Raw genomic sequence first — 23,408 nt, 5'->3', positions numbered from 1 at the left:
AATTAGAGAAAGAACAAAAAAAACCAAAGTTAGCAGAAGGAAAGAAATCATAAAGATCAGATCAGAAATAAAGGAAAAAGGAATGAAGGAAATGATAGCAAAGATCAATAAAACTAAAACTTGGTTCTTTGAGAAGATAAACAAAATTGATAAACCTTTAGCCAAACTAATCAAGAAAAAAAGGGAGAAGACTCAAATCAATAGAATTAGAAATGAAAAAGTAGTGACACTGCAGAAATACAAAGGATCATAAGAGATTACTACAAACAGCTATATGCCAGCCAAGTGGACAACCTGGAAGAAATGGACAAACTCTTAGAAAAGCCCAAACTTCCAAGACTGAACCAGAAACAAATAGAAAATATAAACAGACCAATCACAAGGACTGAAATTGAAACTGTGATTAAAAATCTTCCAACAAACAAAAGCCCAGGACTAGATGGCTTCACAGATGAATTCTCTCAAACATTTAGAGAAGGGCTAAAACCTATCCTTTCCAAACTCTTCCAGAATATAGCAGAGGAAGGAACACTCCCCAGCTCATTCTATGAGGCCACCCTCACCCTGATACCAAGACCGGACAAAGATGTCACAAAGAAAGAAAACTACAGGCCAATATCACTGATGAACATAGATGCAAAAATCCTCAACAAAATACTAGCAAACAGAATCTAACAGCACATTAATAGGATCATACACCATGATCAAATGGGGTTTATCCCAGGAATGCAAGGATTCTTCCATGTATGCAAGTTAATCAATGTGATAAACCATATTAACAAGTTTAAGTATAAAACCATGTGATTATCTCAGTAGATGCAGAGAAAGCTTTCAAGTATGTTCAACACCGATTTATGATGAAAACCCTCCAGAAACTAGGCATAGAGGGCACTTACCTCAACATAACAAAGGCCATATATGACAAACCCACAGCCAACATCATCCTCTGTGGTGAAAAACTGAAACCATTTCCACTAAGATCAGGAACAAGTCAAGGTTGCCCACTCTCACCACCATTCAACATAGTTTTGGAAGTTTTATCCACAGCAATCAGAGAAGAAAAAGAAATAAAAGGAATCCAAATCAGAAAAGAAGAGGTAAAGCCGTCACTGTTTGCAGATGACATCATACTCTACATAGAGAATCCTAAAGACTCTACCAGCAAACTGCTAGAGCTAATCAGTGAATTTGGTAAAGTAGCAGGATACAAAATTAATGCACAGAAATCTCTTGCATTCCTGTACACTGATGATGAAAAATCTGAAAGAGACATTAAGGAAACACTGCCATTTACCACTGCAACAAAAAGAATAAAATACCTAGGAATAAACCTACCTAAGGGGACAAAAGACCTGTATGCAGAAAACTGTAAGACACTGATGAAAGAAATTAAAGATGATACAAACAGCTGGAGAGATATACCATGTTCTTGGATTGGAAGAATCAACATTGTGAAAATGACTATACTACCCAAAGCAGTCTACAGATTCAATGCAATCCCTATCAAACTACCAATCGTATTTTTCACAGAACTAGAACAAAAATTTTCACAATTTGTATGGAAACACAAAAGACCCCGAGTAGCCGAAGCAATCTTAAGAAAGAAAAATGGAGCTGGGGGAATCAGGCTTCCTGACTTCAGACTATACTACAAAGCTACAGTATTCAAGACAGTATGGTACTGGCACAAAAGCAAAAATATAGATCAATGGAACAGGATAGAAAGCCCAGAGATAAACCCACCCCCATATGGTCACCTTACCTTTGAAAAAGGAGGCATGAATATACAATGGAGAAAGGACAGCCTCTTCAGTAGTTGGTGCTGGGAAAACTGGACAGCTACATGTAAAAAAATGAAATTAGAACACTCTCTAACACCATACTCAAAAATAAACTCAAAATGGATTAAAGACTTAAATGTAAGGCCAGAGACTATAAAACTCTTAGAGGAAAACATAGGCAGAACACTCTATGAGATAAATCACAGAAAGATCCTTTTTCACCCACCTCCTAGAGAAATGGAAATAAAAATAAACAAGTGGGACCTAATGAAACTTGAAAGCTTTTGCACAGCAAAGGAAACCATAAACAGGACGAAAAGCCATCCCTCAGAATGGGAGAAAATATTTGCAAATGAAGCAACTGACAAAGGACTAATCTCCAAAATTTACAAGCAGCTCATGCAGCTCAGTGTCAAAAAAACAACCCAATCCAAAAATGGTTAGAAGACCTAAATAGACATTTCTCCAAAGAAGATATACAGATTGCCAACAAACACATGAAAAAATGCTCAACATCATTAATCATTAGAGAAATGCAAATCAAAACTACAATGAGGTATCACCTCACACCAGTCAGAATAGCCATCATCAAAAAGCCTGCAAATAATAAATGCTGAAGGCGGGCATGGAGAAAAGGGAACCCTCCTGCACGGTTGGTGGGAATATAAATTGATACAGCCAGTATGGAGAACAGTATGGAGGTTCCTTTAAAAACTAAAAATAGAACTACCATATGACCCAGCAATCCCACTACTGGGCATATACCCTATGATAATCATAATTCAAAAAGAGTCATGTACTACAGTGGTCATTGCAGCACTATTTACAATAGCCAGGACATGGAAGCAACATATGTGTCCATCAAGAGATGAATGGATAAAGAAGATGTGGTAAATATATACAGTGGAATGTTACTACACCATAAAAAGAAACAAAATTGAGTTACTTGTAGTGAAGTGGATAGACCTAGAGTCTGTCATACAGAGTGAAGTAAGTCAGAAAGAGAAAAACAAATACCGTATGCTAACATATATATGAAATCTAAAAAAAAATGGTACTGATGAACCTAATGGCAGGGCAGGAATAAAGACGTAGACATAGAGAATGGACTTGAGGACGCAGGGGGCTGCGCGGAGGCTGGGGCAAAGTTAGAGTAGCAGTGACGTATATACACTACCGAATGTAAAATAGTTAGCTAGTGGAAAGCAGCAGCATAGCACAGGGAGATCAGCTTTGTGCTTTCTGACCACCTAGAAGGGTGGGAGGGAGGAGATATGGGGGTATATGTATATGTATAGCTGATTCACTCTGTTATAAAGCAAAAACTAATACACCATTGTAAAGCAATTATATTCCAATAAAGATGTTTAAAAATAAATTTAAAAAATAAATCTCCTCCATTTGATAATAATCTTCATGGTCTATCACCCACACCTCATTTCAGGCATGGACATACCTAGTCCTTATCTCGCAGAACTCCTGACCACAACCTCCTATCCTTTTTGCTCTTATTTAACCTCTAGGCAGCGTCTTACATAAATTTTGTGTCCTTGTTATACTTCCTCTCATTGACCATGGTGAAACCTGGTTTTCTTTCTTCTCAGAACCTTCCATGGGCTTCTCTTCCTCTCTCTAATCCATAAATGCGGGTAAAGTTCAGAATTTTGTCCTCAACCCTCTTCCTTTTTTTAACACTAAACACTCTCCTTGGGCACTTCCATCAATTTGTCCGCTTCCGTGGCTTCTGTCAGTTACATTAGTTTTGCTGCCATCTCCCAAATACATATCTCCTATCCCAGGTCTCTCTTATGGATTTTACCACTCCTGTAACCCATAGACATTTCAAAGTCAACATGTCCAAAAGAGAATATGTTATCTTTCCTTCAAAACCTCGTTATCCTGCTTTGCTTTCTATCACAGTGGTGGCAGCATCTCCTCAGTTGTCAAGCCATTTACAGGAGTCATTCTTGTTCCCCTTCTTTCTCACTCCTCACATCCAGTCAGTTCCCAGATCTTCATGATTTTACCTTCTAACAAACTAACCACTATTTCAGCTGCTGATTTATCTTGCTTACTTTATCTTGCTTACATTACCGTGACAGTCTTCTGATTGGTCTCAGCCACCAGTTTCCTTCTCTTGAAGTCCAGTCTTTAGGTGGCATTCTAACATCTACAGTAGAGATTTGATCTTATCACATGCTTATTGAAATATCTTAGTGGCATTTCATTATCCACAGGAAACATTCCATGCTCCTTACCATGGCACTCAAGGACCTTCCTGGTCTGGTTTCTGCCCAGTGCTCCAGCCTTAGCTCTAACCCCCATCTCCTTACGCTTCATACACAAAATAAATACTCTGAACTCCCCCTACCCTCCTTTCTCCTAGCTGACTTTTATATATCCTTTAGCTCTCAACTGAGACCTCTCTTTTTTCTGGGAAGCTTTCTCTGACCCCCAGTGTAATGGCTACTACTCTATTATAATTGCTTGTTCGCTTGTCTTTTTCTTCTTAAAGAGTGTCAACTCTTAAGCCCCTGCTTCTGACACAATCCTGGTTCCTTGTGATACCTATTTGAATGACTAAGGAAGAATGAAAGAAAACCAGTTGCTAAGAAAGACAGTGCACCATTGTGGTTAAGAATGCAGTGAATTGTATTCAGTGAATCTAGATTCCAGTCTGGCTCTACCACTGACCAGCTGAGCAAATTATTTTGCCTACGCTTCAAACTCATCTGTAAAAATGAGAATGTTAATAGTTCCTACCTTGTACGGTAAGGAATGAAGTTAGAAAACACATGCAAATTATCCAGCACAGTGCCTGTAGTATAATACAATAAGGTTATTTCATTCCATTCTAATATATGAACAGGTAGAACTAAAAAGCTGTCTATCACTGCATTCTTTTTGACAATAAAAGCACATATACGTACGTAGAGAACTACATGACCCACTGACAGATTGCTTACTTAATATCAAGAGACACAAGGCATACTATTATATGTGGCCTTCAACCCCTGAAAATATTAGAAAAATTAACTGACTTGCCAATTGGATAAAAATACAACTGTTGTGAGCTAAAACAAAATCTGTACTTGTTATAAGAAACTGTGAGCCTAACTACAGTGTATTAAAAATGTACTTTATAAGTGTATGCTGCATGAAATAGAGGGGAACTTTATTGTAGCTGATAACAGATGGAAAGAACATGAGGTTTCTGAACTTTTTCTGTTGGAAACATGTCTACTGAAGTATGTCTCAAAGTGTTTTTTCTTAAAGAAGGAAAATAAAATTTATCGCCTGTTAAAATTCACTTAATAGTATTACTCCATTTACCCTTTATCTCATTTTCACTGAATCTATTATCTATTAATAGATGATACCAATTAGTTTACTAGTACCTTGGTAAAATTTCTTATGCTCTCTGCAATCTGTCAGAGTAGCCCTAGCCCTCAAAATTTGATCTGTGAAGCAAGGGAAACACTTAGCTGATTAAGAGGGAGAAGCTCTCTTCTTCTTGATGTGGAAAGTTCTTCCAGTGGGTTTTATCTAGTCTGATCCATGCATGTGGTTTGATTTTTTTTTTTAATTTTTTTTATTGAAGTAGAGTTGATTTATAGTGCTATGCCAATCTCTGCTGTACAGCAAAGGGACTCAGTTATACACATATAGGCATTCTTTTTTTTTTTATTTTTCTCATGCATGTGGTTTGGAGAATTAAGCTCTCTCTGATTAATGTTCACTAAAACATTGTCTGGTAAATAAGTTTTCCATGAGTATAGAAAGAGCACCAATGAAATCATCATATTAGCTCTTTAATGTCACTAGGTCTCCATTTGATACACTGGAGAAGGAATAAGTGACACTTTGGTATTATGGTTATTATTCTGAACAGAATGCCTGCCAGCAGATTAAATTCTTTACCTGTCAGAAAGAGTCCTATTTATTTGGGGGCATTATTGCCTTGGTGACCTTGTTTGGTGTCTAATTTATTTTCAGGGACAGGAATAGGAAAGGCAACCTGAATCAAGATAGTATTTTCTTCTTCGAAATAGATTGACTTGGTTATATTCAGGCTTTTATAAATTACCATCATTATAGAAAGTAACTGCTAACTGAAATGAGATGAACAAACTTATAGGACAGCTTAAAAAAAAGTGGTATAAATTTGTAAGCTTGAGTTATTAATGATTTCCTTCTTGAAGAGGAGAGGTTAAAATGATTGAAGAAGTTTAGTGACCTATGTTTTGCTTTCATGAGTATTTCCAAAATTGAGCTGTACAGCTTGCACTCTGTTTTTTCAGGAAGTATTTAGATACTTCTTATATTATTGATTCAGGCCTTTTTTTCTTTACCTGCCTCATGCTTCCTGCCATTTCTTTGTTCCTCAGCACCTCTAAATAGACACTGGAAATGAAGAGACAGGAAATTAAATTTTTTCATGTTTTCTCTATTTTTAGTAGTTGAAGGGTATGTGTGGCAATGCTGTTAAAAGCACTGTAGCTAAAAGTCTGAATTTCGGGCTAGCCAGCTGTGTGTGCTTTGTTAACTATAGGACCTGATGTCTCTTACCCAGGGACTTACTGTTGTTAAGGAGATGAGACATCAATGAAGCATTAAAGAGTGATGAAACTTTTGCTTAAAAGTGCTTGTAAACTGAAAAGACAAATTATTGATAAGACTGCAATCATATATAAAGCCTCCCAACTCAATGATGTGTCATTTCTTTGCTCAGAGATCTTCAGTGTCTTCTCTTTATCCTCTTGTCTTTATCCTCTAAGTCAGTTGCTGGTTTCTTAGCCTGCATACAGGGTGACCCTAGCCTCCTTTCCAACTTTATCTTCTGACTTCCTCTGCTGGTAACCTACACTTCATCTGAACTAAAGTCAGCTTTTTCCTGAATGGGCTCTAGTTTTCCTCATTGCAATGCCTTTGCTTATGCTGTTTCCTCTACCTAAGAGTTTCTCAGTCATGGCATTATTATTTTGAGCTGGATAATTCTTTGTTGTGGGGAGTTGTCGTGTGCTTTGTAGGATGTTTAGCAGTAGCCCCAGCCTCTACCCTCTAAATATCAGTAGTAACCAAAAATGTCTCACACATCACCAAATGTCCCCTGGGAGGCAAATCACTCTTACAAATTATTTCTGCCCTATGTTCCTGCAATCTCCTGCTCCTTTGAGGCTTTTGCCACCTAGCTGCAGCAACCATCTTCCATTTTTCCTTGCTGACATGTACCAGTCTCCTAGCTTACTGGAGATACAATGCCTTCCAGGCAGTTGTCTAACTCCTGCCATCATTTTAGATGATTTCATTGACCACAGAGATGACCTAGCCCAGCACCATGACCTCCCCACCTCAGTGCATTCCTTGTACCTTGTAGGTACCAGAAAGTAAACTGTACCCCAAATCACTAAGCAGATATCCCACTCTCCTACCACACCTCCTATCCTTCTAGGCTGCCTGTTCAAGGGCCTCCCCTGCAACACTTCTTGGACCTCGCTGAGACCTCCAGGCCACTGACTGACCCTGCTATTTTAAATCCACCCATTCCCCCCTCCAGCATGGGCTTCCCTCCCTATCTATGGTACATCATTACAGTCTCTTGGAAATAACACTTAACTTCTCTCATGCTGTCACACTCAGACAGTAATCCTAGGTAAACCCAGTCACCTACAGTCTTTCTCCAAGAAAAACACATTATAATCACTGAGTCAGGAGACTGTCCCTGATCTCACTCTCAACATTCTGAAGTCAGACCCTCTTCAGAGGGTTTTATTTTGTTTTATTCTGTCTCGTAGTTCCTGAACTTTTTCTTCACTTTGTCACACTTTGAAATTAAAGTCTCCTTTCTCATCCTGATACATGCCAAACAAACACACCTTTTTTTCCTTAAAAGCAGCGCAGAATATATCTGTAAGTTACCTCTGTTAGATCTAACTTTAAGTTTTTCTGTCCTCTTAGGCCAGAGTTAATTTTTTATGATTATTAAAAATATAATGCTGATGAAAGAAATAAATGGGTTCTCTTACAAAAACATTTAGAGTATGAACTACTAAAAAATAGTTCTTAAAGCCTGCTGTGCTCTTCAGTAAATCCTTTCCCATTGCTTACAGAAACATTTCTAGTATTAATCCTGGAACAAATGTTAATTATATACTGAAGTATGTAAAATGTTTAATATCTCAAAGTATGAGTCCTAGTCCACTTTCATAAGCGAGAGAGCTCAGTTTACCTTGGAGTCAATTTAAGAGACTTAAATTAAAAGCTATATATTTTAAATGACACTGACCTGTTAATGTGTTATGGTTACCTCTAGCTTTATTAATCCCCCACACATAAAACAGCCAGATTTTTGATGAAGTTTGTTATAATTCCATGGTCTTATATTTAATGACTAACTTTACATTTACAGTAAACATAAAGTCACTTTCTCTGAATAAGAATTTTTCAAGTTTTATTCATTTTTTATTTCTATATATAACAAAATATACAACATAACCATTTTTTTTTTTAAACATCTTTATTGGAGCATAATTGCTTTACAATGGTATGTTAGTTTCAGCTTCACAACAAAATGAATCAGTTATATATATACATATGTTCCCATATCTCTTCCCGTTTGCGTCACCCTCCCTCCCACCCTCCCTATCCCACCCCTCCAGGCGGTCACACAGCACCGAGCTGATCTCCCTGTGCTATGCGGCTGCTTCCCACTAGCTATCTACCTTACGTTTGGTAGTGTATACATGTCCATGCCTCTTTATTGCTTTGTCACCGTTTACCCTTCCCCCTCCCCATAGCCTCAAGTCCATTCTCTAGTAAGTCTGTGTCTTTATTCCTGTTTCACCCCTAGGTTTTTCATGACATTTTTTTTTTTTCTTAAATTCCATATATATGTGTTAGCATACGGTATTTGTCTCTCTCTTTCTGACTTACTTCACTCTGTATGACAGACTCTAGGTCTATCCACCTCATTACAAATAGCTCAATCCTTAAAAAGCTACAAATAGAACTACCATATGACCCAGCAATCCCACTACTGGGCATATACCCTGAGAAAACCATAATTCAAAAAGAGTCATGTACCAAAATGTTCATTGCAGCTCTATTTACAATAGCCCAGAGATGGAAACAACCTAAGTGTCCATCATCGGATGAATGGATAAAGAAGATGTGGCACATATATACAATGGAATATTACTCAGCCATAAAAAGAGACGAAATTGAGCTATTTGCAACATAACCATTTTTAAGTGTACAGTTCAGTTGTATTAAATGCATTCATAATGTTGTCCTACTATCACCACCATCTTTCTCCATAACTCTTATCCTCTTATAAAACTGAAACTCTACCATCTTAAACAATAACTTCCCCGTCTCCTCTTCCCCCAAGCCCTTGGCAACCGCCATTCTACTTTACACCTCTATGATTTTGACTACTCTACATACCTCATGTAAGTGGAATCATGAAGTATTTACCTTTTTGTGATTGACTTATTTCACTTATTATAATATCCTCAAGGTTTATCCATGTTGCAGCATATGTCAGATTCACTTTTTAAGGCTGAATAATATTCCATTGTATGTATATACTGCATTTTGCTTACCCACTCATACCTCGATGGACACTTGGTTGCTCTACATTTTACCTATTGTGAATAATGCTGCTATGAAAATGGGTGTACAAACATCTCTTAGGGATCCTACTTTTGATTATTTTGGATATACACCCAGAAGTGGAATTGCTGGATCATATGATAATTCTATTTTTAATTTTTTGAGAAGCCACCATCACAGTAGCTTTACCATGTTTTATTCCCACCAACAATGCACAAGGGTTCCAATTTCTCCACATACTTGCCAATATTTGTTATTTTCTGTTTTTTTCATAGTAGCCATCCTAGTGAGTGTAATGTGGTATCTCATAGTTTTGATTTGCATTTCCCTATTATTTAGTGATGTTGAACATCTTTTATTCCTATTTGCATGGAATATCTTTTTCCATTTTACTTTCAGTCTTGTAGCTTTGGATTTAAAGTGAGTCTCTTATAGGCAGCATATAGTTGGGTCATGTGTTTTTATCTCTTCAGCCAATTTCTGCCTTTTCATTGTAGAATTTAATCCATTTACATGTAAATTAATTACTAATAAAGAGGGACTTTTATCATTTTGCTATTTGTTTCCTATATGAGCTGTAGCTTTTTTGTCATTTCCAGAATTACTGTCATCTTTTGTGTTTAGTTGATTTTTTTTTGTAGTGAAATGTTTAAATTCCTTTCTCATTTCCTTTTGTGTATATTCTGTATCTATTTTCTTTGTGGTTACCATAGGGATGACCCTTAATATTCTAAAGTTAAGACACTCTAATTTGAATTTCTACCAGCTTAACTTCAAAACATAGACTTCATAAACTCTTCTCCTTTACTACTCTATCCCCACTCCTTTAAGTTGTTGATGTCACAAGATTCATTATGTGACAAAAAACATAAATAAGTCTTTTAAATGCATTAGTCTCTTAAATTATGTTGTAAAGAAAATGTGTTGTTACAAACCAAAGTTATGATAATACTGGTTTTTAGAGCAGTGATTCTTTTTTTTTTTTTTTTTTTTCTCCCCGCGGTAGGCACCGGTCTCATTCCACCTGCAGCTCCAAAGGGGCGCACCGTGACCCTGGGGCCTAAATTAGAGCTCCACTGCTACAGCTGGTGGTCCCGTCGTTCCAACCCACCCCTCCCCGCGATAGAGTAGTGATTCTTTTAAACAATTTATGTATTATTATGTAGAAAACAAAAAGTGGAGATATAAACCATTGTTACAGTAAGACTAGCTTTTATAATTGCCCGTGTATTTACCTTTATTGAGATCTTTATTTCAACATATAGCTTCAAGTTACTGTCTAGTGCCCCTTCATTCCACCCTGAAGGATTCCCTTGAGCATTTCTCTCAGAGGAGATCTAGTGGTCACAGACTCCCTCAGCTTTTGTTTATCTGGGAATGTCTTAATTCCTCCTGTAGTGTTGAAGAACAGTTTTGCTGGATATAAGATTCTTGGTTGATTTTTTTTTTTCTTTTAGCATTTTGAATATATTGGCCCACTGCATTCTGGCCTCCAATGTTTCTGATGAAAATTATTTATAATATTACTGAGGATTCTTTAGATGTGATAAATCACTTTGAAGATTCTCTCTTTGTCCTTTGAAAGTTTTGATTATAATGTCTTGGTATAGGTCTTTTTGAATGCATCTTTTTTCGAGTTTATTGAGCTTCTTGGATGTTTATATTCACATCTTTCATCAAATTTGGGAAGTTTTTGCCATGTTTTTCAGATATTCTCTCTGCTCCTTTCTCTCTGCTCCTTGTGAAACTCCCACAGTGTCCCATAGGTCCCTTAGGCTCTGTTCATTTTTCTTCAGTCTTTTTTCTCTGTTCTTCAGATTCAGTAATGTTCATTGCACTACCTTCAAGTTCACTGCTTTTTCTTCTTCTGCCTGCTCAGATCTGCCTTTGAATCCCTGTAGTGAATTTTTCATTTCAGTAATTGTACTTTTTAGCTCTGAAATTTCTATGTGGTTTCCTTTTAGGTTATCTCTTTGTTGGTATTTCATGTACTGTTTGAAATACACCATTTCATTCATATACTGTTTTTGTGACTTTCTGCACATCTTCCTTTAACTCTTTGAGCCTCTTTAAGAGCATTGTTTTAAAGTCTTTGTGTAATAGATCTGTCATCAGGTCTTTTTCAGTGATAGTTTGTGTTGATTTTTTTTTTCCTTTGAATGGGCTGTTCTTTCCTTTTTGTTTGTATGCATTGTGATTTCTCATTGGACATTTGAATCTTATATAATGTGGTAACTCTTGAAATCATATCCTCCCCTTCCCCAGGTCTTGCTGGGGTTTGTTATTGTTTTTGTTTATTGTTTTTGATTGTTGTAGGCTCTCTCAGTGCCAAGGATCAGCCTGATGGGTAAACTTAAGGTCTTCTCAGGTCTTTTCTGGGCCTGCATCTTTCCCTGGACATGCACAGTTACTTTCTAATTTTTCCCATATATGCATTTGCTTTTTAATGTCAAGTATTTAATGTCTGGCTTCTGAACAGGGTAAAAGAGAAAAATGAAGGAGGGTGGGTGGGTGAGTGGAGAAGTGCCCTATCCCTTTAAATCCCCCACCCCCCCCCCCCCCCCCCCCGTAGTCGCTTCAGCTGGAAGGGAGGTGGGTTGCAACAGTGTAACAACAGTGGCTGTGCCCTTGCCCTTTTTCTCTGCACCTCTGTAATCAGAAGCAGCAATCAGTGATCCGAGAACAGATCTCTGATATTTGGAGGTCAGGGTCCTTTTTGCCCACCATAACTGCTCCAGGAACATGTGCACAGCTGCCTTCCATGGAGCTGGAGGTGCAGTATGAGTGGCTGATACTGTGCTAGGAGCTGAAATAGACCAAAATTAACTGCAGTTTATCATGCAGGCCTTCCCCTAGAAGTTGCAAGCCTTCAATAGACTATAGAATTCCAAAATGAGTACATCAGATAGATTCTGCAAGTGCAGTTGTTTTCTTGATGAAGAGACAGAGTCTTGGTGCTTCCTATTCCTACATCTCCCCAGAATTTTTTCTCTAGTGTCACTCCTAACTCTGAAAAAAAACTCAAGAAGATCAATTCCATAAGCACTGTAGAAAAGCCAAATTTGCCTGTTATCTCTTTGCCACTTGTTCTTATAGAATCTCTCCAATCTACCAAGGATTCTATCTTGAACTCCCAGAATACTTGCATCACCAGTACAGCCCTTTGGATAGTGTATTGTGCATGCTGTATATCCTTAAGCTACTGGTTATCTAATTATGCTAGAGGAATAGAGGCTCAGGCACCCTCAAGAATGATGAGGTCAGAAAAAGAGCAGATACATTAGGTGGACATGTCCTTGGCCGGTGTTACAGATTGGGGAAACTCTGGGGACCAGGTGACCTGCCTTATTTCTTCCGGAGCATTTAAGCTCCAATCGTCCTAAAATGGCAATGCCACCACTTTTCTAGCTCTTTTTCTCTTTATTATATTGTTTTGTTTATATTCCCTCTACTTTTTCATTGATGTTGCTCCGCAGAGGCTACAGCTTTTGACATGTGCACCATCACCTTGGGATGACAGTAGTAGCAGGGCTCTCTGGCTCTTTCCCTGATCATACTCACCTGTTAGGCTCCACTGATTGCCAGCTGATTGCTCTATTATTTTTAACAACACCTTGGGGCATAAATTGCTTAGTAGTCTGGTATAGTTAAATTTGGACTGCTTTGCAGGTTAGTTTTTTAGGTCAGTGTTTTAGGTTGTTCAGACCCCCAGGAAGGTTCTTCATATTTATTCTTCCCCTAGTTCTCTCTAGTAAACTGGTCTGTGGTTTAGATTTTTTTTTTTTATTGGAGTATACTTGCTTTACAATGTTGTGTTAGTTTCTGCTGTACAGCAAAGTAAATCAGCTATACGTATACATGTATCTCCTCTTTTTTTGATTTCCTGCCCATTTAGGTCACCACAGAGCATTGAGTAGAGTTCCCTGTGCTACACAGCAGGCTTTCATTAGTTATCTATTTTACACATAGTATCAGTAGTGTATATATGTCAATCCCCATCTCCCAATTCATCCCACCCACTCTTCCCCCCTTGATATCCATGGGTTTGTTCTCTATGTCTGTGTCTCTATTTCTGCTTTGTGAATAACATCATCTATACCATTTTTTTAGATTTCATATATATGCGTTAATATACAATATTTGTTTTTCTCTTTCTGACCTACTTCACTCTGTATGACAGACTGGGTCCATCCACGTCTCTACAAATGACCCAATTTCATTCCTTTTCATAGCTGAGTAATATTCCATTGTATATATGTACCACATCTTTTTTATCCATTCCTCTGTTGATGGACATTTAGGTTGCTTCCATGTCCTGGCTGTTGTAAATAGTGCTGCAGTGAACATTTTGGTACATGACTCTTTTTGAATTATGGTTTTCTCAGGGTATATGCCCAGTAGTGGGATTGCTGGGTCATATGGTAGCTTTATTTTTAGTTTTTAAAGGAACCCCATACTGTTCTCCATAGTGGTTGTATCAATTTACATTCCCACCAACAGTGCAAGAGGGTTCCCTTTTCTCCACACCCTCCCCAGCGTTTATTGTTTGTAGCTTTTTTGATGATGGCCATTGTGACCAGTGTGAGATGATACCTCATGGTAGCTTTGATTTGCATTTCTCTAATAATTAGTGATATAGGTTATTTGTTTCATGAAGCTGGCAGCCTCCTCTTAATTGCTTTCCTGCCATTGGTTTTGAGTGTGCCCTTAGGCTTGAACTTCCCCTCTTTCTGTTGTCATTTCCTTAGACAAGAACCTTGGTATTCTCTGTGTTACAGCCTGCCTCTCCTCCTGGCCAGAATCTCTGAGCCATGGCTCCAGAGATGGAAGTATAGCCAATGATGTACTTCCCTCCCAGTGACACCCATGCTTTAGGAGCAGAGCGCAGGGTGTGGGTGGTAGTTTCTGATCTTCTTGGTTTGTCTCTCCAGCATGGAACCAATAGCCTACAAATGAGCTGGGATGCAGGTTATCAGAGCCCTGCTGTTTTGACTGTGCTGTGCCTGAGGTAGATCCTCCACCCCATCAGTGGGGGCTGAGTTGAAGAAGAGATTCTCTGACATCTTGGCTACACTTGCTTGGAATTTAGCCTCTGTAGTATGTTGCTGGGAGAGATGAGAAATGCTGGTACCTGCCCGCACCTCAGGAATATACCATAACCCTCGATTACACTAGAGGAATAGTTTGATTGGTACCTGGGGAGAAAGGGTGCCCTATGCTTTTGTCTGCACCTGCCTGAAGCAAAGCTTCTATCACACTGAGCTAGGAGGGAAAGGGAGAGGCGAGTCGTGGTTCAAATGCCACAGACTCACTATTCTTACCGAGTTTTATTTTCTTGAACGAATGTTTCTTCATCTAAAACAATTTCCAGAGACTTTAAAAGGTTGGGTTTTTCAATGATTTTCCCCAGTTATGCTTGTTTTGCTAGGGAGCAAGTTTGCAGTACTAGCTCCTCACAATGCCATTGCAGAGATGGAAATTTCACATTTGGTGGGCTTCTGCCAACCTAAAAGTAGTCCATCATAATGCCAAATGGTGGGTTTTGTTTAAACCTATGGCATTGAATTTTGTTGCTCATACTTTTGGGGAGGGGGGCTGTTTCAGGATGAAGGTTTATAGTGGATATGGGATTATTATAACATGGGATTATTCTGCTCTGTTAGAGATTATTGTATAAATTAAATATGATAAATTTACAAAGCATCAATAGAACTTTCCTATCTGGCTTAACAAGCCATTCCTTCTTATTTTTGGTACAGTGTTTTAATTAGGTTTTTAGTTTTAAATGATGAAGTTCCAATTCTTACATAAAGCCCTTTGACATTAAAAAAGAAAGGTTAAATCTCTTCTTATTGAAGTGAGCACTCTTAACATGACCTATAAATAGCATTCTACACTACATTACAAAAGGCAGAGAAGACAGTTTTAAAATTAGAGTTTTATTAGTAACTATAAGGCTTACTATTTGCATTACAATTGTGTGTTTTCCATATTGTTAAAGATATACTTTTGGAGTTAACATTAAATTTCTTAAATTATTTTATGTAGCTATTTGAAAGGACGTTTTAATGCATTTAATGTACACTTACTTTTCATGTTTAATCAATACTGTACTTACTTCTGCTTTAAGAGAAATATATTTCTAATTTCACATGTGAAGTTTAGAGACTACTTTATTTAATTCCATAATCTTGAGAAAATTATTTAATTCTCAGAATTATCATTAACTTCAGATTTCATATGGCTGGAATGGGTATATGAGCAATTTTTGTAATTGTACTTAGTATATTACATTAATAAGCTTTACCTAACATTTGTTTTTGAATGAGTTAGAGGCCATGAGTATGTCTCATTATTTTAACAAGTTGCTTTAACTTGAAGTTTCTTAATGATCTGATTGTTTAGTTTTAACTTATTCCTATAAAAAGTGCCTTATATGCTGTAAAATGACATGTGTTGGTAGCATTAACATTTCACTGATGTATCATTGCTTCTAAAACTAATTACCTGTTAAGTTTGTGACCAGCAGAAATGTTACCTTCTAAGTGAAGCCCTCCCCAAATTCCCCCCAACAGTACCTCTGTTAACTCAGTCCCGATCTTATATGTTCATAATTCTAGCTGAGTCATTGCCATGTGCTGTTTCCAGATCTGTCTCCTCCAAGGAGACAGATGTTCTCAAAGGCAAGGAGCATGCCTCATTTGTGTTTATCCAATACCTAACTGAGTGCCAAGCACATAGGATATGCTTAAAAGATGTTGAATGGGGCTTCCCTGGTGGCGCAGTGGTTGAGAGTCCGCCTGCCGATGCAGGGGACACGGGTTCGTGCCCCGGTCCGGGAAGATCCCACATGCCACGGAGCGGCTGGGCCCGTGAGCCATGGCCGCTGAGCCTGCGCGTCCTGAGCCTGTGCTCCGCAACGGGAAAGGCCACAACAGTGAGAGGCCCGTGTACCGCAAAAAAAAAAAAAAAAATGTTGAATGAGTAGGTAGATAGATATAAAAGAAATCTTAAAGATCATTTAGTCTTATCACACCATTTCAAAGGCAGGGAAATGAAGCCCAGGGAGGTTAATGCTTTGCTTTACTTTTAACAATTTATTGGAATTTATTACACATCAAGCATTTTATTACTACACTGCTCTAGATTCAGCAAAAATATTCCCTTCTAGTATGTTCCAAAAATGATGCACAGAAATCATATAGATAGATTATCTCATTAAGTCCACTATTATTCTAGTCTGCAGAAAGTTCCTCTCTGGTGTTTAGAAAAACAAGTTAAGAATAGAAGACAGTACAGAAATCAGGAGTTTCTAGAGGATGGGACGTAACTGCCTACTGTCAGAGATTTGCTTTTGAGTAACTGAGTTTGAATCATTTTAAATAACTCATTTTGTATGTTTAACTCTTCTTCTCTTGGATTTATAAGAGGGATAATCTGCTAAACTCTGCTGACCCATATGTATTGTGTTTTGCAGTTCAATCTTACATAGCAATTATCAGAGACTGACAGCTTCTACTCATAAATTTTAGAGCATTTATCACAGTGATTGAATCATGCCACTTAAATAAATTATTTTGAGGTTGAATTTGGTTTAAATGTCTAGCCACTCTTTTTGTGCGCAAAGTTGAGGTTTCTTCTCTAACCCTAGCCCCTGAGTAGGAGCCCATCATGTAGTGAAAACTAAGAATTCTGTTAAAAATCAAACAACTCATTAGACAGAAATGCATAAAAAATAAATTTGGTGGAAAGGTCCTTTAACATCAATATAGGTACTCAGAAATCCTAGATGCCATGTTTCACCTGCCTGAAGAACTGGTTTTGGATAGTCGTGCTTGTGAAGGTGGCTTCTAAATAATTAGCAAGTATGACATCTTTATACGTTTGTATAAATTTGTAATATACACTTAGTGTGTATATTACATTAATAAGATAAGCTTTACCTAACATTTGTTTTTGAATGAGTGGACCTGATAAGAAAGGATCAGGAATGAAAGGGACTAATGGAAGTAGGTAGCCTTATTGTATAAACCAAATGTATGAAGACTGACTTCATTGCCCTAAGAAAAATCATCAGGCCAAATGCAGTTCTAAAATTTGTATTATAAAACCTTCATTCAAGAAAATTAACTTTAATGAGAGTTAATGGAAAATCTGAAAATCTTAGTGATGATTAATGCCAAGTTCCTGTACTCCAGTTCTTCCCATCATTAAGTATTATAATCTCTAATGAATTCTTTACCTTCTGGAACATAGAGGATTCTCCTAGGAGATGAAGTGTGTTCTCATATTGGAATTTTAAATTAATGTGTGTTAACCCATAGAAACATTACAAGATTGGAAAAATTAAAACTGCGGACTCAGGGGACTTCCCTGGTGGTCCAATGGGTAAGACTCTGCACTCCCAATGCAGGGGTCCCGGGTTCAATCTGTGGTCGGGGAACTAGATCCTGTGTGCATGCCACAGCTTAGAGTTCACATGCCACAGCTGAGTCCACATGCCACAGCTAAGAAGTCATCCACATGCCATGGTGAAGATCCTGCATGCCGCAACTAAGACCCGGCACAGCCTAAACAAACAAACAAACAAAAAACAAATAAATAATTGCAAACTCCCCCAGATTCCTTAAGACCCCGATCTCATAGGAGTAGAGGAGATAATGACTTCAACTGAGATTCATCTAACACTATAGAATTCAAAATATTAATAAGTCTTTGAAGATCACTAATTTACCATAATTACCTTGATTACATTTCTCTTAAAAATCTAACATCCAAGTTATAGAGAATAAATTCCCTATAATAAAAATGTAGTAATTAGAATATATCCAGTTCTCACTTGTTAATAATCTTCCTCAAATGAAAATTATAACCCCCTTAAACATTCAATTTCAGGACACTTAACAGGCTCCCGTCAATCTAACCTTTTTTTTTTCTTACAACAAAAATACTTCTGATAATGATTTGACTGATAAGAGAAGGCAGGGCGGGAGTAGGTTTATTGTTTACCCAGCGTTAAGGGCCTTTAGTCTTATAATAATGTGTGCCTGTGTTCCAGAGTATTGTGTCTAAGTGTCTAGTCAGAGCTCTCTGCTAAGCATAGAGAATCTTCATTTGGGCCCCAATGTTTCAGGATAGGAAAGAGAAAGAAAGGGAAAGGAAGTCTAGATAGAAGTTTATGAACTTAAAATTGAAATTTTAAAATGATTCTTAGAAATTTGGACTTCTTCCTTAGAATAGTATCTTGTGAATGGGGACCCATTCAAATAGGTTCCTCACCATCTACTAAATTAGTGCATTTGTACAGAATATTATCTGGCAGTGTTTGGTATAGGGAATATAGGAAGTAGGGTTGGTTCTCTGTGAACAAATATGTAACCAAAGCAATAATCTATCAGGTTTTAATCTAGTACCTCAAATTGACTTTGCAGAGATGTTTTTAATTTTTTCCCATGCTGCTTAAAATATTTTGAATTATATTTCAATATTTTTCAAATATGATTTTCCATATTTAAAAATTATATTTCTGTAGCAACAACAATTGGCTGGAGCTAACTAGTTGCCATCCTCTATGGTCGATGATGGACTCTTTTTAGTTCCTCTCAGTCCCCTACTTCCTACTGTCTCCCCCATCCTGAGATCTTTAGTCAGTTTGTATGCCCTGTGCCTTTTTACTATTTGATCATCTTGGTTGTACCAGGACCTCTTAACTTCTTTAAGTTAGAGCCTTATGCCTTACAGTGTTTGAGTTGATGACCTCTGAGCTTCAGAATGCAGTTAAACTGCTGCCGCGAAAGGGAAGAGTTGTTGGCATTAGCTGGTTTATCTTAATGATTTCAGCAGTTATGTAGCCTTCGGTGTACTGTTTTATGAACAAGTGGAAACAGATGAAAGATAATTTTATTCTACACTCTCATGCTGCCCTTTCACTAGTGTAACTGGGACTAAGAAAGACTGGACAGTACTACAGAACAGATGTAAACATGAACTTGGCAAATCCTCCTGGCTCAAGCATAGAAACAGTACAGAATACTGCTTTGAACCATTCTTTGTGAAAATGTCTGATGCTTCTAGAAAATACCAAAAATATTTTATTAGCTATGTTTTTTCCAAATGAACCATGAACTCCTTTGGAAATACAGTGACTCAGTATCCAAGGAGAATTTCTTCATGCAGGAACTATAAATGACATTACGAATACTACTTTTTAAAAATTTCCATTGGAATATTTTTCTTAAAAAGTTGAGATGTCACACTGAGGGGATACAGTGCCAGAAATCACAATTTTTAATCTCTTCCTTTATACCATATCAAAAGGATGTTAGGTGTCCATTATTAATGATTAACCTTTGTTTTGATTTTTCCTAACATGGTTTAGTTCACATAGTCCAACTTCCAATTTAAGTTTCTAAAACTCCTAAGGCTTCCTTTTGATGCCAACATTAACGAAAGGGTTCTTCATTTGAAAGGAAGGCTGTGCTGCACTTGGCAAGGATTAAAATGCAGTAGTTTAATCCTTTCAAGCTATGAATGGAGATAATTGAAGCATAAACCATTTAAAGTTTTTGTACACACTTACTTGACTATGTGTCTATATTTTGAGGAGAAGAGACTGCATGAACATAGACTATTTTCACTATTTTACTTGTTAAAAGAATCTAATGAACAAGGATTTAATTGAGTTTGGGGTTTATATCTTGAATTTTTCAACTAACTTATAATGCAGTCTTTTGATAAGGATTATTTCTTCAACTGAATACCAGTGATGTCAGCTATCATCATATTGTTTCTATTAGCATTTTTAAATTAGTTTTCAAGACAAGAAGGGCAAACACATATCCAGAATATGTATCTACTCTTATAAAATGAATTGCTGCCACTTCTAGAGTAGATGAGGTCCAATGTAATCACCATACCCCCAACTCCTTATTGTGCCTCATCTTGCACCCCATCTTCCCTACCCCACCCCTTAACCCCTACCGTGATCATGTACTCTCAGAATGCCAGTACATGTTAGCTAGGTCCTGCACTTAATTCAGGCTGTAGTCCCTTTCTCCCTCAAATGTGCACACATTCCTGGTTAGGTTATCTTGTAACTTAACCCCACGTTTTGGCCTAGTGGCAGCAGAGAAGGTGGGACAGATTGTAGGAAGTGGGAAGAATGTTGCCTAATGGAGTTAGAAACTTCTCCGTCATCTTCCAATAAGAGAGAACTCTAGCCTTTAGGGGAAACTTCTCCATCATCTTCAAACAAGAGGGAATGTCAACCTTTAACAGTCCACTCCTGCAGGCTCTGAAAATCCATTCAAGTGAATCTGGGGATTCATGATTTTCAGGTTATCACCTAGATGTTCCTATCCCATGGGTCAAATATCATTTTTTCCCATCTAGGGCTCTAACCTTAACATAGCAGACCTGCTTAGGTTGAGAATTTAACCTTTTTGGAAGCTCTTCTACTCTTACCATTAAGTCCTGGTCTTAGTCGTCAGCTTTCCTTGCCCTCCTGCTACTGGAGGTGAGAACCTCTTGTTTTGCTCTCGAAGAGGCCCTCTGGCTTTCACACTTAGCTTTTAATTTCTCATTAATCATGCTCAACCTTTGTGTCTTTCCTTTATTTCCTAAATTGAGCTTAGCAATAGCCATCAAACTCTGCTGTCCTTATAGTTAGTGTTTATCTGATATTTCTCAAAAAGCCTCAAGTATCACACCCAGTGGAACATTCCCTTCCACCAGAATACTACCCAAGACAGCATCAGTAAAAGATAGTGTGGCTGTCTGTGCACTGCTTACCCCCAGTGAAGGAATCTTTATTGCCAGTACCATGATAGGTGATCCAACTCCAAAATCTTAGTGTCTGCTTTCTCAGATCACTTTTGGTATTAACTGTTGTAGATTGGGTTCCCTGCAAAGAAAATTCTGGGGTGGAGATGAGTGTACAAGAAGTTTGTTTTAGGGAGTGCTCTAGTCAGTACGAGTGGAAGGGAAAAGTTGGACTATGATTCAGTGTCAGTAGAAGCCTCAGCTGACCTTGGGACCTCTGAATGTGGAATGGCCCTGCAGAGTTGTCCTGAGTTGTGGTGAGGGGGTCTAGTCTTTATTCTTCTGAACTGACTAGTTATTGAATGCAGGCTAGCACAGAAAAGGTCACAACCTTTGGCAAGGTAGTACTCTTCAGCCAAAACTGTCCTCCAAAGGGCTGGTTTCTTAGGGCTGTCTGCCAGCAGCATTTCCAGCAGCTGAGGGAATAAGTCCTTCATTTCCGTGAGGGATCTCAGTGGCATGTTACAGCATCCATTAGTTTTATTGAGTACATTTCCTTTCATTTTATTGTGTAAATTACTCTTTTTTTAAAATATTTGTTTTTGGCTGTGTCGGGTCTTAGTTGCAGCACGTGGGATCTTTCGTTGTGATGCGTGGGCTCTTCGTTGTGGCATGTGGGCTTCTCTCTCTAGTTGTGGTGCAGGGGCTCAGTAGTTGCAGCACGTGGGCTCTCTAGTTGCGACGCACGGGCTCCAGAGCGAGCGGGCTCTGTAGTTGTGATGTGCTGGCTCCAGAGCACACAGGCTCTGTAGTTGTGGCTCACGGGCTCTCTAGTTGTGGCTCACATGCTCAATAGTTGCGGTGCATGGACCCAGTTGCCCCGTGGCATGTGGGAGGGTAAGAACTTTATCGCTTTGTTGACTAAAATTTTTTTCTAGCTGTTGTTTCATTCTCATTTCATTCAAAGTCTGAGGCATGATTCTTCATATTGAATTTTTAATAATTAATTGTCTCTATTTTTCTTTCTCCACATAATGAATTATTTATTTTTCTATAACCTCTTTATATAATTGAATGATGAAATGAAATTTTTTTTAAATCTGTTTTATAAGGTACTTACAATCCCTCATGTCACTTGACTGTTTTTCAAAGTCTTAATAAATAGCCAGTGAAGCTGTGAAAATAGAATCAACAAACATCATGGCAGTGGCAAAAAATGAGCCTGGAAATGTAGGTAGGTAGGCTTTCACCTGACAGATGATGAGATTATTCCTATATCCTGGAAGAGAAGAAATGAGATCAAATTTGCACTTTTGTTTTTTAATCATGCTGATGGCAGTGTGAAGGATACGTGGGCGAAGGAGAGAAGATTGGTTGTAGGTATATCATCACATAAATCGCAGATATTGTTTGGGAGTTTTCCTAGAGGAGTATGGAAATAAATACTTCATTGGGAGTATATGTTTGACAGATTAAAGAAATAATCTTAGTAAAAGACTACATTTCTATGTCCATCCTTAGTGTGGTGAAAATAAATGCAGAGATATTTGATACATTGACATAGACAGTTGTTCCACTTAGTTTTGAGTTCAACTAATAATAAAAGTGAAGAGGTTACTTAGTTTTCCAAGAATTCTATGAAAATCTTTCTTATTGTAATTATTACATAAGTTAGCTTCATTAAATTAATATGAAGCCTTTACAGAAAACATTAACATATCAATGATAGTTTTCTAAACACATTTAATGGGATTAAAAAAAAAACTTAAAGGTAGTTGTGGTCTTTATACCACGTTCATCTTTTTAAAGCACAAAAGAGTAATGTCATTTTAATATTCCTATGAGTCAACTCATCATTTTAAAACTTCTCTATTTATTAAGTAAAATTGCCATTATCAAACATAGTAAATGCTGCTACTAGAATAGACTTGCAGATTACCTGGCTTTTGGATTAATAGGTTGTTTGATTTGACTGTCAACCTACTGTTTTTCAAAAAATTTTATTAAAATTCTTGCACTTTTTAATAAAACTTTTTTAGTTGGAATATATGAAGACAATTCTATTAAAATTTGAAATACAGTTTATTGTTCACTTAACATGAGTGCCAAAGATTGTGGATGCTGTAATACTGTTATTTAAAATCATGATGAAACCTGACTATGATATATACTTAAGTGTTGCTTTTAGGGTGAGAAAGCAAAATGTGATTATGATTAGAATATCTTTTTTAAAAATGTAGCCTACCTTAGAAT

General features: G+C 37.5%; 1 protein-coding gene across 1 annotated transcript in view; it reads left to right on the top strand.

Annotated features, from left to right (window-relative positions):
- Positions 1 to 23,408, top strand: part of ITFG1 (integrin alpha FG-GAP repeat containing 1) — a 236,755-nt gene that overhangs the window by 44,670 nt on the left and 168,677 nt on the right. The gene's annotated exons all lie outside the window — the stretch shown is intronic.

The sequence above is a fragment of the Pseudorca crassidens genome, chromosome 20 (assembly GCF_039906515.1).
Source record: "Pseudorca crassidens isolate mPseCra1 chromosome 20, mPseCra1.hap1, whole genome shotgun sequence".
Classification (NCBI taxonomy): Eukaryota; Metazoa; Chordata; class Mammalia; order Artiodactyla; family Delphinidae; genus Pseudorca; species Pseudorca crassidens.
Note: the sequence above shows the minus strand (reverse complement) of the source record. Positions and strands in the feature narration are given on the sequence as shown.